Genomic DNA, 16261 nt, shown 5'->3' with positions numbered 1-16261 from the left:
GACTGATATCATCTCTCATGGTGAATATTAGCAATTTCTGATTGTTTCTGTTTTTCCTGATTAGTCTAGCTAGAGAGTTACCAGTTTTATTGATATCTCAAAGAGTTCGCATTTGGCTCATTGATTTTCTTTATTTTTTTTTTTGTTGTGTTTTGTTACATTCTAATCTGATTTTATTTTCTTCCTGTGTTACTCGAATTTCACTTTCTTTTCTTTGCTTTGGTGGATTCTTTTATTCGAATTTCACTTTCAAATGCTACAAATTTCCCCTAAGTACTATTTTAGGCACATTTCACAGATTTGGAAATAGATGCTTTTAAAACAAATTCTCTCTCTAAAATGCTTACCAGTTTCCTTTTTGGTTCATTTTTTGACTCATAGATTATTTAGAAGTATGTCATTTAGTTTCCAAATATTTGAAGATTTTCTAGACATATTTCAGTCACTAATTTCTTTTTTTTTTTAATTTTATTGAATCACCGTGAGATAATTTGGGTTGCAATCCATTTCATGTTTGGGTTACAATCACAGAATGATCAAACACCCATCCCTCCACCAGTGCACATTCCCCACCACCAATATCCCCAGTAAATCCCCCCTTTCCCACCCTCCCCCTGCCTCCACGGCAGACAATATTCCCCTTACTCTCTCTCTCTACTTTTGGACATTATGGTTTGCAATACAGACACTGAGAGGTTATCATGTTTGGTCCTTTATCTACTTTCAGCAAACATCTCCCATCCTGACTGGTTCCTCAAGCCATCATTTTCTTAGTGATCCCTTCTCCATTCCAGCTGCTTTCTCCCCTTTGCTCATGAGGCATGCTTCCAGTTATGGAGCAATCTTCCTGTCCTATGTATCTACTATCCTTAGGAGTCAGCCTCATGTTATGCTGTTTTGTCCTCCACAAATAAGTGCAGTTCTTCTATGTCTGTCCCTCTCTTTCTGACTCATTTCACTTAGCATGATACTCTCCATGTCTATCCGTTTAAAAGCAAATTTCATGACTTCGAATTCGATATGCCAAACACAGTAACAACAAAGTCTCCAATGGAGACGTTGCTAGGCCTGCTCAAGCAAATCGACGATCAATGGGAGGGCCTTTACCTTTACCTTTACCTTCATGACTTCATCTCTCCTGACAGCTACATAGTATACCATTGTGTAGATGTACCAAAGACCCCACAAGACCACTTCTGGGAATATATCCTGAGGATACACAAAAACACAGTAGAAATGACATCTTTACCTATATGTTCATTGCAGCACTGTTCATAATAGCCAAAATCTGGAAACAACTCCAGTGCCCTAGAACAAATTACTGGTCACTCACTAATTTCTAAAAATTCTAATAGAGCTTGTTCTATGTATGATTAAAATTCTTTTAATTTGTTGAGTGATTTTAAAAGTAGCACTGTCCTCCTATTGTTCATTTATTTGCTCGAGCAAATCATTACTAAATGGAGACAGTAATGTTTCCATTGTGAGACTTGTTACTGTGTTTGGCATATTGAATACATCATAGGTAGCTTGCCAGGCTTTGCTGTGTGGGTAAGATACTCTCTGTAGCTTGCTGGGCTCTCCGAGAGGGACGGAGGAATCAAATATGGGTTGGCTGGGTCTACTGCATGCAAGGCAAATGCCCTACCCACTGTGCTAATGTTCCAGCCAAGTTTAAAATATTTTTAATGTGGTTTATCTTGGTAAATGGCTCATGTGCACCAAAAATATAGGTATCCTGCTTGGAGGTAGAGAATCTATCTTGGACAGCTAAGTAAAGCTGGTCAGGTCACAGGTCAGGTCACAGTCCTCCCATTGTTCATTGATTAGATCCTTCAGAGATTCCATTACTTGTATTTTAGTGGAGTTCAAGTTGTTCATAGCTCACTGATACTTTATTATTTTAGTAATTTTTCCTTTCCTCTTTTTAATTTTGTTTAATGATATAGCCATACCGTCAAGTTCACTAATGCTTTGTTATCTAGTTTGGGGAGGAGATCTTCCTAGAAGCTCAGGGGTCCTGCCCAGCACTTCTTGACCATTTTAGAAGCCAATTTAATTTTTATGAATGAGGTGTGGGTCGGGCTCTGTTGTGTCTGAGATTACCTAGTAAAGTTTATTGGTACTCAGGGGCTTCCAATGCCATAACTGGTATTCCTTGAGATCCCAGGGTTGTACCCAGTGATGCTCAGTGGACCGTGTAGTTCCTTAACCCCTGTTCTCTCTGTCTCTCTCTCTCTCTCTCTCTCTGACCCATTTTCTGTAATTTTAAACTGATCCTTAAAAAATTAGTGTAGTATAAACAGAAACCTAAATTGTTACCACCTATACACTTTGAAATATACTTTAGTACAGTATTATTAAGTATATTCACATTATTGTAAGATACTACTCTACTCTTAATTGCATCAGATGCATTTTTCACCTCATTACTAAAATTACATTCACAGTCACGGTCCTCCTGTTATTCATCGATTTGCTCGAGCGGGCCCAGTAATGTCTCCATCATGAGACTTGTTGTTACTGTGTTTGGCATATTGAATATGTCATGGGTAGCTAGCCAGGCTTTGCCGAGCTGCGAGATACTCTCAGTAGCTTGCCAGGCTCTCCAAGAGGGGTGGAGGAATCAAACTCGGGTTGGCCATGTTGGCTGCATGTATAGCTCCATCATGTCTTAATTTTTATCATATAAGGAAATTTTGACTTCCTTTCTGCCATTTCTAACACTTTATTTTCAGTGGACTGAATTTCCTCTATGTTAAGCTTTGATTTTTTTTCCATTTCTTGTAATTTGCAATTGGATTCTGGGAATAATAGTTTTCCCCTTTCTTTGGTGCTATATATTTATAAATTCTCTTGGGGTATGCTGGGATTTTGAGCACAGTCAGCTAAGCTCAGGATATATTCCTGGGTCTGTTCTTAGGGGTCACTCTTGGATAAGTATCAGGGTTGAAAATGAAGTCAACTGTGAATAATGCCTTGCCCACTGACCTCTCTTTTTGGCCCCTTGTTTATTCTTAAAATATTCTTGAGCACTGTAATGGATGCAGCTAAGTTACTTGGGAGGGAGGGGGAGTGGAATCAGCCTTTTTCTGTCTTTTTTTTTTTTTTTTACAAAATTTCCCCTTTAGTTGTTGTTGCTACTGTGTGCTGGGGATCCACCATTTGATTGCAGGGTCAAGGACCACATCGCATTGAGGACTGCACTCAATGATTTGAGACAGTGCCCAGCAAGACAGGCACATATTTTGCCCATTTTCATGACATTTTAAAATTGTTTTCTTAGCATTCTTTTTGGAGTGTTTAGTCCATTGGGTCAATAATTCTTGCTGCTGAAGTAATCAAGTAACTTGTGAAATGAGATATTTCAGTCTGCCAGTAGAAAAATGCCTCTAGTCTATTTCTTCCCTGTGAGCATCAACCATTGTTAATGCTGATCCTTATGTGAAAATCTTTCCATGGACAATCACCATACTCTGTCCTGTGAATTCTAGCTACCTGATTTGTCCCAAATGCTAGCAATATTTTCTCACTTAGAGACTCTACCTAGTTCCTTCTGATTTCCTATGCTATGACCTGGAGATTTTTCAAGACTGTAAGGAGGAATGGTTATAGAATTCACATTTATTTCTCATTTCTCAAAGATCAGTATTCTTAGTCCAATATTTTGAAATCTGTTATTTCATATATTCATCCATCTTTCTTGTTAAGGTCAGAGAATAAATCTTTTCTTAGCCCACATGCCCATTAGCTGAAGCTCCTAGAGACTTCTTGTCATGAACTCAGACTTTTGGACTCTCTATTTGTTCATCATGATAGGCTGACATTCCAATTAATCCCAAATCATGTTGATGAAAAATTACAGAACAAGATAAAGTGGAGGCTAGATAGAAAGCATAATATCTACAAATCACAGTGCCTAAAAAGAAAATAAGAGAGAGAGGGAAAAGAGAGAGAGATGGAAAAGAGAGTGTGTGTGTGAGTGTGTGTGTGTGTGTGTGTGTGTGAGAGAGAGAGAGAGAGAGAGAGAGAGAAGAAAAGTGTTTGCTATAGAGCTTAGAAGATCGGGGTGGTGCAGGAAGGGGGAGGTGGGCTGGAGGAAACTGGGAACATTGGTGACGGGGAATATGCACTGGTGAAGGGATGGGTGTTAGAACATTGCATGACTAAAGTTTAATCATGAACAACTAACTTTGTAACAGTATATCACAGTGATTTAATAAAATAATTAAAAAGGTTTTTTTTCTTTCATGAAACTGAGCTACAAAATGAAATTCAAAAATAAAAAAAAAGAAGCATTATAAAACCAAGAATTTTTACTAACACAAGTCTGAGTAGAAAGTTCAAGATATAAATGAGTAAGTTATGATTTCTTAGAAAAATTATAACACAGAACTTCGAAGGTGCATGACATTACATTTTAGACCAAGCATATGATTCATCTCCTCCCCTTCAATCAAGAACTTCATGCCAAGAAACTGAGCTTGTACAGAAAGTTGTTTGACTCAAGAGTTCTGCCCAATGGCAGGAGTATCAGAACTCAACCATGGTGAGTCATCCAAATTGTGAAGAAGTCCTTCTTCAAATAAAGAGACCTATCATGATAGGAACAAGTCAGCTTTATAAACATACAGAAACACAGAGAGCATTTTAATTTTGAAATGTCATTTCATCAGGAGAAATGAATGTAGTTTTTATTTTTCCTTGTTTGATCTTGAGATAACAGAAATGAGAAGTTGGCATCTTCAAACAAATTAGTTGATTTCTTTTTTTTTTCCTTTTAGTGTTAGAATTCATGTCCTTTATTAGCCCATACATGTTTTTATTTATCTTTTGGTTTGTTGAAGTAATAGATCATACCACATTTCCCAAAATAATGTTTGTCAAAATGACTGACCATACAATCTCCAGTACTACATTCACCTGAAGGGCTTTCCCAGCAAAGGTGGTTGGTTTTGCCATTCTGGCTCACCTTGTAATATATCAGGACAGCCAGTTTAACCTCCTTTCTCTTATGTTTATTCTTCTTGGGAGTGATGCAACACTTCTTTCATTTATCAGCACCACCGTGAAATCTCAAAACAAGATAAAGAAGGGATTCCTTTTGGATATCATAGTCAAAGTACATCCATCTCCAAGATGTTTACAGCAAAGATCAGTCTTTGCTGATTAGGAGTGATTTTTTCCTTATCCTGGATCTTGACCTTTACATTTTCTGTTTTATCTGAGTGGTATGCCTCGAGAGCAATTGTCATCCCTATAAGGATTTTCATAAAAATATGCATCTGACTGGTGGGTCATCACAGATGGTGGCTCAGAAAGCCAATTTGCTGATTTCTTCAGATGAAGATTGACATGAGTGAAATGAGTGTTTGATGAAGAAGTACTGAGTACTACTTAGTACTTTTTATTATACAAGTGCTAAGACATTTGAAAGTTCAAATTGTGGGTAGTTCCTCTGACTCTCCATTTTGTGCAAGCAAGGAGACGTTGGTTCTGATTCTGGCCTGTTAACACATGCTAAATCTGGTGTCATGTTAGATATTTTATAGATATTTTAGATAATGAATTCTATTTTGTGGGCTGGAGCGATAGCACAGTGGTAGGGCATTTGTCTTGCACGCAGCCAACATGGCCGACCCAAGTTCAATTCCTCCGCCCCTCTCAGAGAGCCCTGCAAGCTACTGAGAGTATCTTGCCCGCATGGCAAAGCCTGGCAAGCTCCCCATGACGTACTGGATATGCCAAACACAGTAACAAGTCTCACAATGTCACTGGGCCCACTTGAGCAAATCGATGAACAACAGGAGGATAGTGATAGTAATAGTGAATTATATTTTGTATTATATTTTATATTTTTAGATAATGAAAACAAACTCAGCAGACTGTAATCTGCAGTTCTGACAATGCCCAATTGTGTGGAATGCTACAAATGCTCTCCATTGTACTCTCTGAGAAGGGTTGACAGTGTTGCAATGTGATCCTTTTCTGTGACTTCTCTTTATGTTGTTTATTTTGTGTTTGGCAAATAGACTTGATGACAGGGTTTCAGAGAAGAGAAGAAAAGAAACCTCATGCTGGGTATTGAAATGCAAGTTTTGTGCTGATTAGAGAAGTCTTCGGAGGTAGAGTTGTGGGAGCAAGCAGTGCAGGCCTGGTGACAGTCTGTTGTGAAATAGACTGACGCATAACTACAACTGGAGCAGGACTGACAAGAAATGAAATAGATGGGGTGGGAAAAGCTTGGTGGAGATGTATGTCAGGAGAAAACTGAGAATGGGAGGGCGAGAGCATGTAGATGTTGGGGAATGCGTCTTCGCGGGGAACCTGTTATAATGAGATCAGCCAGAACTGATGTCATCAACATTCAAGTTTCTACATGTACCTCCCTGCTACCAAACAGGGTACAACTACCTGATTCTATCAAATCATTTTGGTCTTTAAAGTCATCGTTTATGTTAGTTTGGTCTTTAAATTCACTAGTTTATTAGACTTCAAGTAAATCACATTTTTTTTTAAAAAAGATAAAGAACTCCACATTCCTTTTAAATGAATCACTCCATATTCTTTTGCAATAAATTGTTTATTTATTTATTTGGTTTTTGGGTCACGCTCAGTCAGGCTTACTCCTGGCTCTGCATTCAGGAATCACTGCTAGCAAGCTCAGGGAACCATATGGGTTGCCAGAGATTGAACCCAGGCTAATTGTGTGCAAGTCAAATGTCCTACCCACTGTACTATTGCTTCAACCCCCAAATCGCTCCATATTCTTTACAGCTAAACACAACAAAGATGTTTTTAGTAAAGTCTTTTATTTAATATTTAAAATAGACTTACATTTTCCCTTTCTCTTTCCCTTCTGTTGCTGCAGTGACCAGCAGGTTGCATAATTCATTTTGGTGCTCACAGTGTGTGGTAGGGTGGGGGTAGGGTGGGGGGAAGGGGATCCCATGGTGGCAGTGCTTGTGAACAGGTGGTTGTGTTGCAGTGGGGAGTGTGCACTTTTGTTGTAACTCCAGGCATCATAGCAGGCACATGGGACAGTTCTGGGGATTGAACTTGTGACCTCAGCCTCCATACTAAAACAGAATTATCCTTGGATCTAAGATTTATTTTCTTGTCCATGCAAACCTTTCCACAGGTCCAGGCAAGTCTCCAGGGCAACTGTTACTCAGGTGTCAATTCAGTGAGTGAGGACTGATCTTTTCACCTATATCCTCTGGAACAGCAGCTAAAGTTAGGGGAGGAGAGAGAGATTGCCTCGATGTGGAAGCGTTTCATGCTGCTTCTGCTCCCATTCAAGCAAATGGAATTTGGCTCATGAATATGCACTATTGGAAACAGACTCTGAGCAGTAGAATCCTCTATGGGTAGTCAAAGGAAGGAGAACTAAATATCAGAGAATCCTTGATACTCATCATCTTGCCTCCCAGGATGTACAATGCCCCATTGCCTGGCTGAGCTTTTTAATTTTTTTTCTTTTGCTTTCTAACTTGCTCTTAATTGGCTTTGCTAACACCTACTAATCTTTCTCGCTTCAGGTTAAATGATTATTCGCTTCAAATTCCCTCTCCTATTAGACAATAAACTCTGCATTACTTATTCTATCTTATTTCCCCAGTCCCTAACACAGCACTTAGTATCTAGTTAGTCAGATATTTATAAGTAAATAACTACTTTGGGTAATCACTGAGGCAGCTAGAAATTTCCTATTGTTAATAATTTTCTGTTTTGCTGGCTATAGAAGCACCCAAAGCTATAGCCAACCCAGTTTTATAAGAGGCAGACAGGAAGCTGGGAGACATTTATGTACCTCTAGGAAGTAGGTGCTGCTAATTGTCAACAATTATTTGAGTTTCTGACACTGGAGAAGCATTTCATTTGCTCATGGTATCGTTGTTCCAGATAATACTGTTAAATTTTAATATAAATTTTTTTCCTGGCCGTTAGTGTAATATGTATACATTGTAGAGAAATTGGAAAGCACATCACTTTTTTTAAGGGGGCTTGAAGGGTCAGGATACAGCTTATCATAAAGGAATTTGCCTTGCAGGTGTGAGGTTATAGCATCCCCCTATCCCCCAAGTGTTTAGCCAGGGATATGCCTCAAGGAGTAGAATTCATCATGCCTAGCATGTTTGAAAGCCTGATTTAAATAATTCTTTTAAATTAAAAAGCTGTGATTTGCAAAGTTAATGGTAGTTTAGTTTTAGACATGCAATGTTCTAGCACCAATCCCTCCACTTGTGTTTCCAAATTCTCTCTTGCACCTCCTTCTCCATTCTGTCTTTGATCAGCATATTTGAAAGTTTTGGTGGTTTTAGTTTGAATCTCATATTTTCAGTGTTTCTTGGCTCTATGGTTTGAATATGGAGCTCTACCACTCTCCCACATTATCAATGTGCCAAAGAACCTTGACCCGTGCCCCCCATTACTTTCCTACTTCATATTTCCCTCTAGATTTATTTCCTTTTAGGGTTCTCTCCTTTCTATACTTTGGGGTCAAGGGTGATCTAAGCAACCCCCCTTGACTTCACTGCATTCCCTTGTCCAGTTTTCTATATATCGTTGATAAAATAGGTCATCCTGATTTGTCTTTAATCTTCTGGGTTATTTCACTCAACATGTTATCTTCCAGTTCCATCCAGGTTGCAGCAAATTGCATAATTTCATTGCAGCTGCAGAGTATTCTATTGTGTGTATACCAAATCTTCATAATCCATTCATCTGTCTTTGAACACCTAGGTTGATTCCAGTTATTAGTTATTATAATAAGTGTGAAGCCCTGATTTTTATTCCCAGCATTTCATGTCTCTCCCATCCCAATTCTCCTAGGTAAGACTCTTATGATCTCTGAGAACCACAGGAGTGGCCCCTAATATACCTATATATACAAGTATATTATACATCTATATATACATATATGGGTATCTCCATTGTCACGTGTGTATATATGTATATATGTGTATATGTCTATATATATAGAGAGAGAGCAAGCATATGTATGAGAGATAAAATAATTAGGACATATCCCAATTCCAAGTGCTTAAAAAGTCTCTGTGTTTTCATTTGGCTATATTTGCTTTGTTTTTATATTTTTATCAACATACTCATGTTCATAGTTGAGATCAAATAATTGCTTTTGACATTTATTTGTCATTGCATTTCTTCTTGTCATTTAGTCTGGTAAACAGGGTCAGATTGTGACTTGGTGCTAGAGTACATGCTTATGTATGATCAAATCCTTCAGTTACTCACACTTCAATATTGCCATTATTGTAGCAGCAAAAGAAAATATAAAGCTGCTAAACATTACTTTAAAAACTACATCTATACTCCTTTCATGATTTAAGCAAAATTTGTTGAATCATTCCTTAGCATAGACATTTCAGTTGTTTCCAAAGTTTATCACTACATAAATGCTCCAAAAATATTGTAAAACACAAATATTTCTCTCTATTTTACTACTTTCCTAGGACAGATTCATAGCAAGAAAACAGCTAAATTAAAATGTTAGAGCAGTTATATAATTAGAAAAGCGGCTTTAAATGAGGCAATAGTTTGAACAAACACTCAGAAATCATTCAACCTTCTTTACTTTGTCCCAGTCAGAAATAGGGAGTGTGAGCTTGAAGGGATTAAAGTATCTAGTGTTTTGCAGCTCTAATAAAGAACAGAATTATGAAATTTTCAGTAACATGCGTGGAACTAGAGGTTATCATGATGATTTAAGTCATTCAGAAAGAAAGGGACAGATATAGAACATTCTCGCTCTAGTGTGGAATTTTAAGATGAACAGTGAGGTAGCAACAAAGATCCAAAGGCAACATAATAAGGAAACTGACCCACACCATTAAGTTGGGGGGTAGGGGTTGAGAGGGAGGGGAGTTGGGATCCTTCAGGGAGGAAGACAGGTACAACCATGATGGGTATGGTATTGGGATCATGTCCAGGAGAAACCATTACTAACTGTATTGCACTGTAGCACTGTCTGTAGTATTCAAAACTAAAAAATTAAAACAATTTTTTAAGTACCTGTTGTTTTGATGCAGCAGTCAAGAAAATTCTGAAAACTTACTTTCAATCTGATCTTCTGTTACTTGGGAGCACAGCACTATCATGACCAGAGTTGGCACACTGTCTTACGTAGCAGACTCCTACATTCGAGAGAACGATCGAACCCATCTGGAGTTCTTTAAGTTACAAAACTACTTTTATGTAAGTTTTCCCACACCAATGTGTGGGAATGTTTTATTTTTTTCAATGATTTTTTTTTCTCTTTTTCAAATTGAGGAAATGCAGCAGAATCATTCACAACATAGGTGACTTGTCACTGCCAAAGTGACTTCTACTTGAAATTTACCCAAAACTGCATTTTTCAAATGAAAAAAAAAATTGACTTTCTTCGACCTCTTTCCCTTTCTTTCCTTTTCCCAACAAAGCTGGCAGATGGTTTGCTTGGAAAGGGAGGCGGGGGTGCTTGTTGAACAATAAAACAAAGTTTCTATTATTCACTGGGTATGTTTGCCGATGAGAAAGGAATCACATGAACATAATGGGCTTACTGGACAGTGCCAAGTCTCGCACTCCAGTTGTGTGACTGTCTCAGGAGCCACCCTGGACTTCTACTAATTCAAAATGCTGATTTATAGTGTATGTCACAGACTTCTAGGGCTTATATGTAAATCAATACATTTCTTTTTTTCTTTTTCTTTTTGGGTCACACCTGGTGATGCACAGGAAGTACTCCTGGCTAATGCACTCAGAAATAACTCCTAGCTGTGCTCAGGGGACTGTATGGAATGCTGGGAATTGAACTCGGGTCAGCCACGTGCAAGGTAAACACCCTACCCATCGTGCTATTGCTCCAGCCCCAAAATCCATACATTTCAAGGATCCCCTGTGATTCCAAACCACATGAATAAATGGGACAGTTCTGATTAGCCTTTTATCTAGAAGTCAGCAAGGAGATCATTGTCTGGGCCAAGTTCATGTGATCCATCAGTGAGACTTCTGGTATAAAAGTGAGTTTCAAGATTAGAACCCTTTAGAAATGAAATCTTCATTATATATCTGAACATATGGAGAGGAGCCGAGTAAGACATTATTCCTTAGAATCGATGCTATGTAAATATAGGTAGAAACAAGAGTAGACAAGATAATTGGAAATTAAATTATCCTAGAGAGAAATCCTTAAAGCATAATGACTGTACTGGCAATGACCTCAATTCATGAGGAAAGGGAAGAGAAAGCAAACTGATAGTTTGCCAAGTGCAGATGGAGACGTGTGGAAGAAGTAGCAAGCTGATTTGAATTGAAGGTGTATGGCGGGAGTTGGCAGCGCCATTCCTTTCCCAATCAATTTTCACCTCTGCTCCCACTCCTGTCCCATGAGGGACATGACGGTAGGATCTTCCAAAATAAGTGAACTTCAGTTAAAAATGGAATTTTCTGTGCTCGCTTCAGCAGTACTTGATCACTTGATCACTTGACATCCCGATTAATCATCAATTTGCTCGAGCGGGTGCCAGTAACATCTCCATTCATCTCTGCTGCGTGCTAGGGTAGCCCAATGGCATCTGCTAGTTCTAGGAACACGAAGAGCCTCAAACCATCATTCAGGGTCTTGACGAAGAAGTCTGACCATCTCGTAGGTGGGCGGTCACAAGAGCCTTTGATGTCCCATGGAATCCAGTTCATAATGGCTCTAGTCCAGCGGTTATCTCCAAATCTCATTATGTGTCCAGCCCATTTGATTTTCGCCGCCTTGGCAAATGAGACAGCATCCCTGATTCTTGACCATTGACGGAGGTCGGAACTCCCAATTCTTTCTCTCATTTGAGTGAAACGTGATACTCCAAGCATAGCTCTTTCAATTCCTCTTTGGGAGACCTGAATAGTGTTCTCATCCTGTTTGTGTAGGACCCAGGTCTCTGAGGCGTATGTTAATGCAGGAAGAACAGTGGAATCGAAGAGATGTGCCCAGAGCCGGAGGTTCTTTGTCCTCTTAGCTATTTCTTCGACGTTCTTGAAGGCCTTCCAAGCTGCTCTCTTCCTCCTGCGCAGCTCGGGTGCCAGGTCATTTGTCATGTTGATTTCTCGACCTAGGTACACATAGCTGTTGCATTCAGAGATGGTCGTTCTGTTGAGAGTGAATGGAACGTCAGGAACGAGACTGTTTTTCATAAACATTGTCTTTGTGAGATTCAGCTGGAGTCAGACCTTTCCACACTCATGGCCGAAGTCAGCCAGCATTTGTGCCACTTGGCTAATGTTTGGTGTCTTTAGAATGATGTCATCAGCAAAGCGGAGGTGGTATAGTTGCTGACCGTCTATCTTCACTCCCATTCCTTCCCATTCCCTTCATCGCATGATGTTCTCGACAGTGGCACTGAAGAGTTACGGTGAAATGGTATCACCCTGCCGAACCCCTCTCTTGATGTCAATGATCACTTCCCTGTAGAATGGTGAGAGCCTGGTAGAGAGAGCAGTTCATGGAGGATCCTGATGTATTGAGTTTGAATGCCCTGTTTGGCTAGGGCTTCAATGACTGCTTCTTTTTCAACAGAATCAAAAGCCTTCTTTAAATCAATGAACATTAGACAGAGCGGTATCTTGAACTCCTGAGAAACCTCGGTGAGTTTGGTTATCATGTGGATATGGTCCATCGTGCTAAATCCTTTGCGGAACCTGGCTTGCTCGCATGGTTGTCCTTCATCTAGTGTTCTGCCCATCCTATTCAGGATGACTCAAGTGAACAGCTTGTAGATGACAGACAACAGGCAGATTGGGCGAGAGTTGCCAATGTTGTGGATGTCTCCCTTCTTGTACAGTAATACAGTCCTGCTGGTTTTCCACTGGGACAGAAACTTGCATTCAGATGGGTAGTGTGTGAAGAGCCGAGCCAGTTTATTGATGAGTACTGATGGCAGATTCTTCAGGTGTTTGGCTCTGACCTTGTCTGGGCCAGGTACTGTTCGCTTCTTTACTGACAAACCTTCTTTACATGTCAGATTTCGGCAGTACACATACTAAAATTGGAATGATACAGAAAAGATTAGCATGGCCCCTGTGCAAGGATGACACACAAATTCGTGAAGTGTTCCATATTTTTAACATGATAGCCACTCAATGCCTCTTTTGCAAACCACAGTACCCAAAAGGAGAGAGAGAACAAGAGGGAATGCCCTGCCACAGAGGCGGGGTGGGATGGGGAGAATGGGGTTGGGAGGGATACTGGTATTAGTGGTGGTGGAGAATGGGCACTGGTGGAGGGATGGGTACTCGATCATTGTATAACTGATACCGAAGCACCAAAATTTGTAAGTCTTCAACTGTACCTCATGGTGTTTCACTAATTAAATTTTTTAAGAAAATGGAATTTTCTGATGTATAGCTGGGTAGAAAAGGAAAAGGTTTCTGGAAGCCAATTTTCTAGTTTTTAAACAAAAGTTCCTGGAGAATTGAATAATTGAAAATAAATATCCTAGATAGTAAAGATATTTATAAAGAAATACAAATATTTACATTTTCAAATATGAATTTAATTAAGCAAACTTTTCTAATGCCAGATGTATTCAAATGTATTATTTCTGAGTATTGCATGCCATAATGAAATTTTACTGGATTAAGCTTGACTGACTTTTGAGTCTAAAATTTATTGTTCTATAAGAGCTAAAAATATTAGTTCTCTAAGGCCTCCATAGACCATAGCTCTCTATCAGGAATTTTAAGAGATAGGACCCCATGAATAGCCTATGGAAAATCTGAGTTTATAGGGTTGAAATGCCATAAAAAAATACTTCATTTTAATTCCAACCAAATATATAGGTTTTCTGGAACTCAATTTTCTATCAGCACAAGGATATATGTTGATATTTACTCTTTATTCCTCCCAGAATGAAGTGATACTCAAGTAAGGTTCATAAGGTACATAAACTATACTATTCTGTATTATCATTAAATTATAGTATGTGCTATGGATCACCATGTACTATGGTGGTGAAAGATACTTCAAATGTTGGCATGAACATTACTGGCCATAGAGTAGTTCTACTTCTCCATAGATTACTTGTGAGGTAGAAATGTGGTTGATCTTCTATATCAGAGATTGTATGAGAGAACAGATACTGTCACCTGGGGCAAAATAACTGGTTTTCCCCACAAGGACTGTTCAAATTCAAAGGAGGGTGAATCTAAATAAACAAAATCTTGAGTATTTGTTTTGGTTGATTTTTCTCTTTTTTGTTGGGAAAATGAGAAGGTGGTAAAATGGATTCATAAAAGGAAGGCAGTGATGGTAACTATAGTTTGACCTCAAACACATTTTATGACGTGCTACATCTCACCTTTATCATTTTTATTTATTCACTCTTTCATTTTTAATATTTATGTGTCAATTTTGGATCCCTTTTATTTTCTTTATTTGAACACACTTCAGAATGATATAAAGATGAATCTTCAAGTTGTACATCGCCAATGAGACATCAAAGGCAGGAGACCAACTTCCAATTTTTATTCTGTTCTCTAGAATGCTTAGCAGAATGCTAGGAAAACTTCAGAAACCATGAAATAATTATTGGATTTTTCTTAAAGGGTCACATAATACCTGATGGCTTCATACTTTTACTTTCATCTTCTCCCCTATCCTGCTTTCACCTCTCTTGATGACACTGCTGTGGTGATCCGGTACCATACATTCTTGGTTGTAGTGCTCACACTACAACATTTTGCTGTGATGCTTAGGGAGGTTGCACCAACTTCCAGTGCCTGTACCCTCAGCCAACCTGCTTGCCAGGAATCATACTCCTTTCATTGTGGTTATTGTGCCCACTAAATGTTGCACTTTAGTTGTGGGGCTGGCAGTGCAGCTATGACTTGTTTACAGTGCTAGAAATCCCAGGTAGCATAGACCAGCATTGCCTGTATCACACTTGAGGCATATGAGTAGCACAGGGCATCAATCTTGTAGCTTCATGCTTCCAACGCAGGTGTGTTGATCACTAATTATTTCCAGACTCCTCTCATTTGGTGATATTTTAAAGGAAAAAATGTGTGGTATAGTCATTGGAATACGATGCAACTGCAAGGAATGAAGAAATCATGCAATTCACTGCAACTTGGATGCAACTGGAAGATATCATTATATTAAGTGAAGTAAGCCAGAGAAGTACAAACACAGAATGATCTCACTTTTCTGTAGTTATAGAAAAGCTGGATGAGGGAATGCAATGTAGTAAATGGGGAGAGTGGGGGATGCCTAGTCACCCATGACCCAGAGGATAGATAGGAGAGGACAGAGAAGAAAACAAATTGAGGGGGAAAGTAGGAAAGAAAGTAGACAGGAACTAACGGGATAGAGTTTTGGATGCAGAGGTTCAAAACCTTTAGTACATTGGTGGTGTAGAGGAGTGGAATAGCTATGCTTCCAAACCACAAAGTCAATAACACTGAGAACATGAGACTCACACTACAACAACCAAAACTTAAAATGTGCCTGTCAAAGTGGAAGGCTGAGGGGTGGGAACCTGGGAACACTGGTGGAGGGAAGTTGACATTGGTGGCATTATTGGTGATAGATAGAACATTTTATGTCTAAAATGCAACTCTCATTTAAGTTTGTAAATCACGGTTCATTAATAAAATTTAAATGTGTGGTGCAGTTTGGGTTTCTCAGGGATGGCCTCTGAGAGGGAGATTAGCATGCTGAGAGTTGATGGCCATGGAGCAGGAAACGCTGTGGGATGCAGTTTCCTTCTGGGGGGATGAAGGGAAGCAAGTAGGTTGCAGTGAAATAAAAAGATGTTCTGCCTAGAAACCTCAATACAATTACAGTTCACCAAATCTCCGATGACCTTTCAGAGTTGGCTCGGCTTGGGCAAACGGAGTAGGCCTTTATCCAGCCATTGACCGGCTACTGCAGGCAGATTGCCTCAAGAAAGTGATGTGACCTTGGACAAGGTGAGGAGGCAGTTCTGAAAGAGGGTTGTCAGCTGCGGGCTGACTGCTGGCAGGATTCCCAGAAACGGAGAAAATAAGTTCTTCAGTCCTGAGGGGGAAATCTGGGCAGCGTATCACAATCTCCATTGCTCATTGTAATATGGTGCAAGAGAATGCTAGAAGCTTTACCCAAGCAAGAGAAAAAGTGAGTTTTAATACTGGTACTTCATATATACCTCATATCGTTTATGGAAAAGAACATTTTAAAATCACTCCCTAGTGTAGGTATAAAATAGAAATGACTGCAAACATACATATCAGT

The 16261-nt window shown here is 39.2% G+C and overlaps 1 non-coding gene and 1 pseudogene across 1 annotated transcript; one reads left to right on the top strand and one right to left on the bottom strand.

Annotated features, from left to right (window-relative positions):
* Positions 1-4822: 4822 nt before the first annotated feature.
* Positions 4823-5285, bottom strand: LOC130034372 (ubiquitin-40S ribosomal protein S27a-like; annotated as a pseudogene).
* A 7723-nt stretch (positions 5286-13008) lies between these two features.
* LOC130034912 (U6 spliceosomal RNA) lies at positions 13009-13114 on the top strand. The gene has a single exon (XR_008794208.1). It is a non-coding gene; the product is annotated as a U6 spliceosomal RNA (small nuclear RNA).
* Positions 13115-16261: the final 3147 nt, after the last annotated feature.

This window comes from Sorex fumeus, unplaced genomic scaffold (assembly GCF_029834395.1).
Source record: "Sorex fumeus unplaced genomic scaffold, SorFum_2.1 ptg000061l, whole genome shotgun sequence".
Classification (NCBI taxonomy): Eukaryota; Metazoa; Chordata; class Mammalia; order Eulipotyphla; family Soricidae; genus Sorex; species Sorex fumeus.
This window is presented reverse-complemented; position numbering and strand designations above follow the sequence as displayed.